The following is a 12,751-nucleotide window of genomic DNA, read 5'->3' on the forward strand; positions in this document are numbered from 1 at the left end:
ACCTCCCTATATTCAACTTACAAATTAAGCTGCTTTTTATTCCACAGGTATCATCTGGGTCGACAGAAAACACTAAGTACAATTAAGATAAAGTCCTTTTATCTCCCCAGTTTCGATGAAAACACCAAGCTGATGTTACTCCAACTGGTGTCGGCTGTCCAATCAGAAAATACTAAGTAAATTTCAGAACAAATACCTTAATCTTCCCAGAATCTATTAACAAACTAAGCTGCTTTTCCTGCCACAGGTATCAGCTAGCTTTTCAGAAAATACTGAGTATATTTCAGAATTAAGCCCTTAATATGCCCAGAATCAATGAACAATCTCAGCTTTTTTTTACATCATATATTCGCTGGCTTTTCACAATACACTAATAAATTTCTTTAAAATCCCCAGGATTATTGAACAAACTAAGCAAATGTTCTTCCAAAAGGTATTGGCTGGCTTTACAGAAAATACTGAGTACATTTAAGAATAAAGACTTTAAGCTGCTCAGAATCGATTAAACAACTAATCTACTTCTTTCGATACAGGTATCGGCTGACTTGAAAATACTGATTACTCTACAGAACAAAGCTCTAAATCTCCACAAAAACGATGAAGTATGCTGTTGCTCGTGCCACAGGTATCTCTTGTATTGAAATAAAACATTCAGTACATCACGGAACTAGGTCCTAAATCTTCCAGGAATCGTTAACAAAGTTAAGCTGCTTTTCTTGCCACATGTATCGGCTGGCATGTCACAAAATACTAAGTACGTTTCTGAACAAGATAAGCAACCACTGATTTTTGTGTGTTTTCTTCTAAACTAAAAAAACCATTCTAATTATATAAACATAAAGTTACCAAAAATACCTACAAATACACATGATGATACACATTTCAACCTAATTAGAAGAGTTCTGCTTTTATGTTTTCTTGAATGTATTCATATTTATATTAATTTTCTAGCTCAACTTAAAAGTACAAAAGGGAACGGCAAATATCGTAATCCATACTAGTTCATTTGTAGACTAAATATGCAACAATGTAAAAATGATTAAAAATCGATTGAATTAAAATTCCACAAATCATTATACAACAATATTGAATAAACTATGAGTTTTGAAAAGCGCACAGTGTACCTTTTTGGCTATTAATGTGGGTAAAGTAAATGTGTGTTCGTATTGCATAAGTTACACAAACAGCCAGAGCACAGTCAAAGATAATCCAGTTTTTGTCCGTATCACAATGTGTACAACAAATCTGACTCTACCAGTCATGTTTCATGATTATTTGTTTGAACATAATTTCAGAATTCATGAGGCTACATTTCCCACTATTTAATTGTGATATTACATTTTATTTACCATACAGATATAAAAGTGTCATCACACTTTAATAGTTCATTAAGCTCAGATATAAATATCGTGCACTAGAGAGAAAGTTTTTTTTTATTAATGGCAATTCCCTTCTTGCAGGATAGAAAAATAATCATAAACACTTGCTTTAATTTACAACTAGACATGACATAGATGGCACGAACATAACAGTATAAGATGACATGCTAAGTCTTATCGCCTATTTAATATAGTAGTAATTTAATTCTTTTTTTACACTTAACTATTAAAGTTTTATACAGATAACAAGTTTTACTTGTTAATTCAGAAAATCTTTATGTGGAAAACTATTCAGTTATGTACGCTTGAAAAGTACGATGAATATGAGCTCAGTCGTAGCACCACGGTTGGCGTCGTGTCAACTTATCTTTCTTTCCAGAAACGTGTGATATAGTAAAGTTCAAGCAAGCACATCGCAGTGTGACGCAAAGTGTGAGTGTGAAGTAGCTTTTCTTATCAAAATAAAATGATATAACAATTTATTCTACAGGCTATCAAATATCTATAATTTGCGATATTGAGGAATCGTGATTGTAAATGCAATGTATAAGACGTCTCATAATAGTTGTTACGGCATAAATATTTTGTTCAATATATGATTCGACTGTATGTTATAAATTTCATAATATTCGTAAACCTTGTGTTTTAGTTGAAAGATATTGTGGTTTTAGGAAAGTTCTCTATAGGAAATTACACTTTAATTCTGACTGCAATCCTATTTTAATTAAAACAACTAGATTGTACCTTTTATTATTCTCGTAACTATATTTCCAAGAATGATTTACTGTAGAGCTAACATAAAGTATGCATATTAGTTAGTGAGTGACGACCTACCTTCATTTTTTATACACTACCACTGTCCTATAGTATTTCACAACTATACATGAAATATGTAAAAACAAATTATGGTTGCCTGTAAAGTCGGTTTTACGGGCGAAGATTTTACGTGACAACGTCTTTTTCTCGGTAGAATATTATTATTGATATGAATATTATTACATTGCACAATAGGAACAAGGAATTGAATGAAAATAAGAATTGCACAAATTTTAACTATAGGAATATATTTTGTTACCTAAACATTGTACATAATTTGAAATTAATTAAAATTTGTTATTGTAAATGGTAAAGTTGAATAAAACATTTACTAAAATTGGAATTTAAAATTCTTGCTAAACACAGTTAAATTCTAACTCCGCGCGTGGTGATTGGTCGGTTTAGTTCGTTTGTTTGGTCGCATTGTTATGACAGGTTAGAGGTTATATTTGTTATTTTAAATGTTTGACTAGCAATACGCGCTGTTTTCTTCTCAATCGACTGAATTACGATTGATTGCAGAGTGATTTAAACTAATAATTTAATTAACACTATCAACATTTGTCAATAGTATGACATAACCTATAAACTCAGTTTCTCAACTTTTGTGTCAATCTAACAATTAATCAATCAATCATAGTTTACGATAATGAAATATCAGTGTACAAATATTTACCTTTATTGTTGTAGTTTTTGTAAATGACGAATCTAAGCACTCCACATTTTCACGAATAAACATAGTTATCTGCTTTATCCCGTGCGGCGGACCCACAGTTATCTGCTTTATCCCGTGCGGATCCCGTGGGGCGGACCCACGGGACGGGCATCGTAACGTTACCGGGCGTTACACTTTTTCATGAGTGACTCCGAGCCGCAACCTAATTTAAGACGTTGTCACGTCAAAAATTAATACTAGCAGATTTTCAATGCATGATACTATTGTTTTTGTCCACCACTTAAATTAATGTGTTTTTTTTTAAGTTTGCAATATTATGTGTATTTCACAGTAATGCCAGTAAATAACGAAAAACTTACATAAATAATTTTTAGATACCCTATATTGTTATGCAATTTAACTATAGCCAAAGCGGCTGTTTATTGTGCATAAACATATTAAAAGTTTCATGATGATAATGATTTATGTATTTCCCACAATGTGTAAGCACGTATCGTTATTACATCGATATTCCTTCGTTATAATTTAGAATAACTCAATATTACCTTAGCTCTTGTGAAATATATTGCTCGTGAAACTGGAAAAATGTAATTTTTGTTTGTCTAACCACGCGATATCTCGAAGACGAAGTGACCTATAGACTTGAGATTCGGTATGAAGTTTTATTTATATATGAGGCACAGTTATTCAAATGTGGTTTATATTAATGTAGGTAATTTGTCCAAGCTTTAGCGAAATTTTTTTTAGATTTGTCATATAGGTAACTATTATGGCAAGAAAAGCAGTAGATTTAATAACATTGTACACAAACTGAATACATTCATAAAAAATATAAACATATGACATAATAATAAATGAAGCCGAGCCATCCTAAAACATCAAATAAAAGGTTGTTGTGATTTGCTATGCAGTTTTCTATTATTTAATCACCGAGAATGAATTTAGTAAATTAAAAAAATGATTTAAATTTATTATGTAGTCAGATTTATAGAAAAATGTATCTTTTGTTGATAAAATGTATGTCGATGTTACACTTATTTTATGAAAAAATGAGTTATATGTTTTCCAATTTTTGTGTCAATTACTCTTTTGTAATTGCCAAACTTCACAATCTGTATGAAATTTTGGGATGAAAATGGCTATGTATTGGAAATTTTGCATGTAACCTCAACGAAACCTGTTACGAAACGTGGTGTGGTATAGGTCTATCTTGCTTATTATATTTCATAAAAGAGCCGTTCTGTTGACTCCGCACGATGTGCTTGCAGTACAGTAGGATCCTGAAATTACAGAACACCATCACTCAATCCGTGTAACATGTTGATTATCTTGATCAGGTAATATCACGTAGCATGCTTCGGGATGAAGCGGATGTTCCTTCCTATGGAAGCCATATGCAGTATGCAGATATACAAGACTACTTAAAAGCGCTTAAAACCAGACAACCTCCTTATCTTAGGTAAGGAATCCGTTATCGGAAGGAGGTCGCCTTGTGCAACACACTTGTCAAAATAAAATGCTCTACTTTCCCAAAGTACCTTGTAACAGTGGTCAAAGAAAATTTGTATTACTATAGGCAAAAACTTTAAAATGACATCCTTGAAGAGTTACTGCATTTTTAGTTCATTAGTAGTTTTTAAAATCATAGTTAGACATTTATAGAGAAAAGGTTTATTTTTCATAAAAAAATATAACTACTTACTAATATATTTCATTTTATATTTGTTATACATTCCTGCTATACTCATGTTTACCACTTTCGTAATCCTAAAGGTAACAAGGTTAACCATAATGCAATTAGGTCCAACGCATTTTGTTATTTTATACTAACAAATCAAGATTTGGTTTATTGTTACTATTTATTTTGTGCAATATGTACCAAGTAATTGTCCTTTCCACCCTTTAAAAAAATTTTATTTTATGAATGTTCCTCTATTTTCCTAACTGTACGTAATCATCCGCAATATATATTAATTTATTATTATAGTTACTTTAATAATATCAAAATCGTTCCGTTCTATTTTCTGGTTATCGTATAATCTATACTGAATGTAAAGTTAAGATTATACTTAACAATAAACATTGAAGTTAATAAAAAGTAATGTTAACCGTAATCAAAAACTAGTTATCAAGAACTAGGCTACATCTACTCTTTACTATAACATCATGAGACTATGTTATTCAATGGTATGAGCAAATGCATATAGTACATTCATTCAGGCATACAATATGTTTAAATATAAAATGTGCAAGAAAAAACATTTTAGAAAATAGTAATTAACTAATTGCATCGTGTTAAGGAAATACAATATACATTTTGCAAGTGGCAAAACAATCTGTTAATAAATACAGATAAGCATTACTAAAAACACTAAATCTTATATAGAACAACAAGAATATTGATGCTAGTTTAAGAAACTTGCTTATTTAGGTGCAATTTATATGTCTCTGAATATTTAGCATTAAAATAGAATACTCGGGACGTAAAACCACAAATCGCGTTTCCAGATCTTTAACTTAATCTACTCTTCAATTGAATAACAAATGGATTTGTAAAAATTTAAATAATGTAACAAATGTCAAGAATTCCTAGTAAACAACGCCCAGTTACCAAACGTCTCCACCGACGTGACGTCTGGCTGCTAACAATCAATTTCACTTCCTTCGCTTTAACAATAGATTGTTGGACGTGACAAACAATATATAAATATTATGTTGTCTTGTGAACAACGCCCAGTTGCCACTGTCACCACCGACTCAACGTACGTCTGCCAACATTTCGTTTTCATCGCCACTATTTTTCCACAGTACACATCTGAGAGTCTCTAACGGAAAATATAACAATTAATATTCTACTTTGAGTACTAACGATCATTCAACTTTGACTCAATAAGTAGTTAAACTTTTATGAATGTGATTTTTTACCATATGTTACAATTTCTCCACAAACTGCATGAATTTATCATTATCCACTGTGTAATAGCCTATTATAAAAGAGGTAATTATTTTATTATTTTCCTACAACATAATGTACTTTTAATAAACTTACTGCTTATTTACGCCTTTATTTCCGAATTAGATCGTTGTTTTCTATTAGATTTTTACTAAATAGTTTAATTAAAATTTTAGTGTAAAAGTTTATCTATAATATCATTATTACTCGGACTTCATAAAATATGATATATATATATATATATATATATATATATATATATATATATATAAAACTGTATTTAATGCATAACTAAAAATAAACAATTTACTATACTCACCTTTGGAAATTAAGTTCTTATAATTAATTATATCGTTTGACATCGAAACGCCTCTTGTTCAATAAACATATGCCCTTATATGATCCTTGATATGTTCCAAAATGGTTATGTACTAATGCATTGAAAATAGTGAAAAACATATACGAGTCAAAATGTATACGCTATAATATAGACGAGTCACGTTTGGGAGACCACATCATTAGTTCACTAACATTGGGTACGAATCATTCAGATTGAATGAGAATTTTACAATATTTTTAAAAGAGTAGAATTCAGTGAATGAATGCACCGTTTGAAATGTCATTCACTTTGGTGGTTTAAATAACATGTCCATGTTTATACCAATAAAAGATATTATATTGTAATTAAACATTAGTTTATTAATATGTAAACTGTAAAAGGAATAGAAATAAATTAATAAATGAGAAGTCAATATCAACTTGGTAATGCTCACTTCTACGCATGTCTATTTTTCCTTATTTACTGCGATATTAACTTACACAAGCAAGTTTTCGTAAAACAGCTAATTAATATGTAATGATTTTATAAATTTAAATAAAGTTTCGTGTAAAGAGAATAAAGGCTGTATTCGCACTTTTACTAGTAATATATTAAACAATACAACCTTGACAACCTTATATCGTCCGTAATCTTAATCAGAGCCGTCTGAGTACTATACATTGGTCTATATCCAGATTGGTATTTACATAAAATATTACATTCATTAACATATATAGATAATTGTTGATACACCAACTTATCCATTATTTTACCCAAAACACACAATATATTAATAGGTCTATAATCTTTAGCTTCTATAGGACTCTTAACTTTAGGTAACGGAAGAATTAATGCATCTTTCCATGCATTGACTTGGATAGCTACTATATAAAAAAGAAAAATTAAAAACGTGTAACAACACATCTCGTATTTCATGAAAAATCTATCTAATCAACTTTATATGTATATCGTCATTACCCACAGCGATAGATGATATATCCATAATTGCTTTGTAAAAAGCTTCAACATTTATTTGCGGGAAGTTAAAATTATTTACTTCCAAACATCTCTTATTTTTATAATATTCAAACAAATCCCTGTCTATTTCATTATTTATGACACAAAAATAATCATTGAGGCAATCCAACTGAACAACCGGATCACCCTGCTGTTTCGATTGTTTACCAGCTCCCTGATCTCTAATGAGTTTTTTTTTTATCTATTCGTTTATTAAAAAACAGGCTTAGGTATAATCCTATGCAGCCTCATTGTTCACTGGTTTAATTAACCTTCAGCCATACTATTTATGTAAATTATTTTGTTTAAGATATCTTTATTAGTGGGATAAACAAATATGTTTTGTAAAATCTAATCTGTTTGTGTTGTGTTGGTTAGTTTTCAGAATGATTGACCAAGGATTCTAATAATGGAAATTTAGGGGTATCAGGTGATCTTCCCGCCAGGGGTCCATCAGGCATTCCTAATCCGAAATATGGACCACGGATATACAGCCCAACACCAGGAATACATATATGTTTTATGTGCTGGTTGATGCTCTATTTTATTATAGGTGTTTCTTAATATTAATTAGAAAGTTGTTTTATTTCTTTATATATTTCTATGTCTTCAAGTTTCAATAATTTTATTAAATTTACCGTCTGAGTAGGTGTAATTAAGTTTTTTATGACTTTGAAGTGTTTATTTCTCGCGAATTCGTAAGCTGGAAAATGTAGGATAACATGATCGAGCGTCTCTTGCTGAGCTCGCGTACAACTTAAACATAGTGGAGTAAAATACTGCTTAATATTAAATAGTCTAGAGTTCACCCTGGCGTGTCCAAATCTTAATCTAAATATATTAACTATTTCCCATCTCTTGAAGTTTGTCATTTCATACCATCTGTTGTGGATGCTTGTAGTCTGAATTTGTTTATACCATTTACCTTTCTCTGTGCGTTGGTATACCTGTTCATTTGCAGCTGTAGCTTCTTTGAGTTGATGAGCTTTAAAATCAGCTGATGGGATGTAAATATCTGTTACCTCACTCCCGTTGTTTCCTGCTTCCTTTGCTAGGTTATCTACGTATTCATTGTAGTTAATGTTTGTGTGACCTGGGATCCTTTGAAAGGTTACCTTTGTATCACTTTTTAATAATTCATGGATAATTTGATTTGTTGAATTACTTTTGTAAAAATGGTGGAACCGTTGAAATAAATAAATAAATAAAAATACTCACAGGAATTCCGTTACCACTGCATTTATTGTAGACCTTGCTGAGTGCATGTATTGCTGATTGAGAGTCCGTAAAAGTTACTATAGGCCTATCTTGTTGTTTTTATGAGATGAAATATTTGTGTTACTTTTAAAATAGCCAGAAGTTCTGTTGTGTAGCTTGAGAAATGTTTTATCCAGTGAAAACTTACCAGTGATGTTCAGTTCTGGAATATAGTAAGCAGCACCTGTACCAGATCTGGATCTAGATCCATCTGTATAGATGTGTAATGAGTGACTGTAGTTAGTATTTAATAAAATATAAAAAATTTTGCTTTATAACTGTATTATTGCATGCTCTTTTTGGACAACTTAGGCTCTCTAAATTGTAACTGAACTTTATGTCATTTTCAGCCATTAGTATTGGTATATTAAAATCCCAAAAAGTTTTATTACTTTCTTTTATTGAGATATTAGGGTCCAAATTGAATTGTTAATTTTTGTCAATGATTTTATGTATATTATTTGATTTTTTTTTTGTCCAGTATGGATGACATTCAGTGAGCATTTTGAGGAATATCAAGCTTTGAAATGCTGGATGGTCTTTATCTGTGATAATTTTTATAAATAAGCTTGTCAGTTAGTAACTGCCTTCTACTACTAAGGGGCATTATGTTGGCTTCAGTTTGTAGACCTATAATAGGAGTAGTTTTAAAAGCTCCCAATGATAATCTAAGTGCTTGGTTTTGTATAGAGTCTAATTTGTTTTGTTCTTTTTTACTGACATGTCCGTATAAAAAAGGAACCATAATCCAGTTTTGATCTATCTAATAAAACTTTATAAATCTTGAGTGCAAATTCAGGAGTAGGGCCCTTTTGACCCACAAACTATTGCTTTTATTATTCCTATGTCCTCTTTGACATTTTAAGCTAATATTGTTAATGTGGTTTTTGAAATCTAACTTACTGTCTACAACTACACCTAACAGCTTGATGTAGCTTACCACAGGAACCTGCTGATCATCAATGGTTATTTGTCTTAGAATGTTAATGTTCCTTTTTCGTGAAAATATTATTACCTTACTTTTCGATGCGTTTGAACATCAAGTGGAGTTTGGTAAAATCATTGCATACATTGTTGAGTGTCTCCTGTATTAATGGACTGAGTTGTCTCGATATGCTTACCTGATGCATATATCATAATATCATCAGCAAACTGCAGAGATTTGACATTATTTGGAATAAGAGAGTTAATGTGTGCTATATATAGAGCAAATAATAAAGGGCTCAACACACTTCCTTGTGGTAATCCTCTATTAGTATGCCTGGTTATGTAGAACTTAGAACCAACTAATGTTAACTGTCTATTAATTAACCATGAGTTTAATATATTTAATGAATTTAGTTGGAACATTGTAAAATTTAAGTTTACCTATTAATTCCGGTACTTGGACTAAGTCATATGCATTGGATAAATCTAAGGAAGTTTGCAATAGTTGTTTCATTGTATGTTAATGATGTATAAATGTACTGCAACAAAGTTTATCAAATAATCGTTACAGCCTCTTCCTTTCCTAAACCCATATTGGGTGTTCGGTAACAGGTTTGATTTTTCAATAAACCATTCTAGTCCTAATTTTAACCATAGTATTGAATAATTTTTAATATACATGGTATCAATGCTATAGGTCTGTATGAACTTTCTAACAATTTATCTTTTCCTGGTTTTAATAAGGCTATTATTCTAAATTTTTTCCACTTACTTGGTATATCTATGTTCCCGTTCCATATGTTATTATATATATTAAGTATACATAACCGTGCATTCTCTGGTAGGTGACGTAGCATGCTGTAAGATATACCATCCAAACCTGGAGTGGTATCCTTACTTTTACTGTCTCTGGCTATATTTAACTCTTTAATACTATAATTATTTTCTATAGTTGAGCCTACTATTATTGTTACAGTAGATGTTAGTTGGAATATTAATCTCACATTTCATTGGCACTTGATCGGTATTATGTGACACATGAATTTTTCGCATAATTCTTCATCATTTAAGATAGTAGATGATGTGTTAACTCTAGTGTTAGATTTAAGTTTTTTAATTATCTTCCATGCAAATGTAGAATTATTTTTGTTACTTATTTCCTGACATACCTTTTCCCATCCTTGTTTTTTTGCTACTCGAATTACTTCTCTGGTTTTAATTTGTTCTAATTGGAAAGTTTTGATAGTTAAAGTGCGGTTCATATTATTTTTAAATATACTAAATGCTAATCTTCTAAGAGCCACCGCATGAGAGCATGCTTCATTCCACCATTTTTTAGGTGTAAATTTTGTACAGTTGTTTTGCTAACTTATACCTTGGTAAATTGATTTATCAGCTGCTAGAATAATAATGTTGTGTATCTTTTCCCACTGTTCCTCCAATGGTAAATGAGGCAGATTATTGATATATTTGTGAATAGTTTTAGTAAATAGTGACCAATCTGCTTTCTTGAAGTTCCATGTAGGCCTGTTACTTATATTGTTAATCTTATCATTAGTGTTATAATTCTGTGATAAACAATTAGTCTTAAATTGCATGTAGATTGGTAGGTGGTTACTGCCCTAATGTGTCATTACCTACCTCCCATTTCTCCAGTAGAAGTGTATAGACTGGGAGCGTGGCAAAGGTAAGATCTAGGGTCGATGCTTGGTGATTACAGGGAAGGTAAGGTCGTACATTTTTTGTTATTCAATAATATAAATTGAGAATCATTATATTCTTTAAATATTATATTACCTCTATGATCCGCCTTGCTAGAATTCCAAAAGGGGGATGGTGAGCATTAAAGTCCACCACATAACAGAGTATAGCCTTGGTCTTTGCTAAATAACTTATTTCGCCAAAAAAAACTATTTTCTACTTTTTTACCTGTACAATATATATTATAAATGTTGATAGGCCAACTAAAATTAGTTATCTGTATTCCTTGTAGTTGGATTACATTATTATTATATTCTAAAATAGTATTAAAGGTAATTGATTTATGGATAATAAAAGCGGTTTCCTCCATAAGTATCATATCTGTCTAGATGATGTATTTTCATAGTTATTATCTAGTAATGTATCATTTTGTTTTAGCCATGTTTCCTGTATAATGCCTATGTTGAATATCTTTAATAGCAAATAAATGCATGATCTCCGGCCATTTAGGTTTTTAGAGATCTAGCATTCCATTGCATTATATTTAATTTATTTGTTGACATTTATTGATATATGATTTTGGATCACTTAAGCTAAATTAATCTAAATTTTGTACTGTACAAGTTTAAGTTCTTTTAACATTTTTATCTGGTGGTAATGTTTTTTTTTGTACCTGTACTTATGTTTTGATTTGGTTTTATATTATGTTGTTTTTGGACCAACACTTTTTTTTGTGGCACCTGTACCAAACATAAACGATGTTAAAAATTCATCCATTTGTTTTTTTTTGTGTACCTGTAAATTGAGAAATAGTTTGCACTTTGGATCGTGCTTCCTCAATTTTCTTATTTAATAAACATAATAAATGTTCTTTATCCTGTGCAGTAAATTTGTGGACGGACCTCTAATTCTGACACTGAAGATGTTTTGACGACTGTTGTGTGTTAGGTTTTGCGTAAGAAGCTACAATATTAGTAGGCCTATTATTTTTAGTTTTTTATATTAAGGTGTCTATATGTATTATTTTTTATTTATATTGTAAGAGTGAGTCCTATATAAGCCAACTGAGTTGGATGAAATATATTTTAAACACTAAAAGGTTACTTTCACCTACCTTGGCTATTTTGGTCTGGGTAGTATTCATAGGTTAGAGTTGAAAACCTGTGCTTGTTTCTAGGTTCTTCTATGAGGGAAGGTCCGGGAAGTTTGAATCATATGTGCCATTTCTAGTAGCTTCTGAATAAGAATAGTAATTTAGATTGCGACCTTTATAATTTTTTTTTATAAGACATAGGGAAATATTTACTGGCTGTAAAATAATCTTCCTTCATGTTACTCATCCTGTCCTTTATATTTCTTTGGCGGGTATATTCTGGCATGTTCTAGAGTTACTATTATGTGTTCCTGAACAATGGATACATTTTGCTGGCATATTACATTCATCCGAGTGATAGGCCTCCCCACATGTCCTGCATAGCCTATTGTTGTTACAAGGGGTACTTGCAACATGGCCATATGCAAAGCATCGAAAGCATTGTTTTACAGGTATTATAAATGTATCTACTTTGATTCTAACATAATTTAATTTAAAATATTCAGGTAGACTATCATGAATCAAATGTTAGTTTTACGAATTGTGTGGATGTGAGTTCATTATTCACTCGCCTTTTAATTCTTTGGGCTTGAATTATTCTACATGGGCTTTC

Source organism: Homalodisca vitripennis, chromosome 6 (assembly GCF_021130785.1).
Source record: "Homalodisca vitripennis isolate AUS2020 chromosome 6, UT_GWSS_2.1, whole genome shotgun sequence".
Taxonomy (NCBI): Eukaryota; Metazoa; Arthropoda; class Insecta; order Hemiptera; family Cicadellidae; genus Homalodisca; species Homalodisca vitripennis.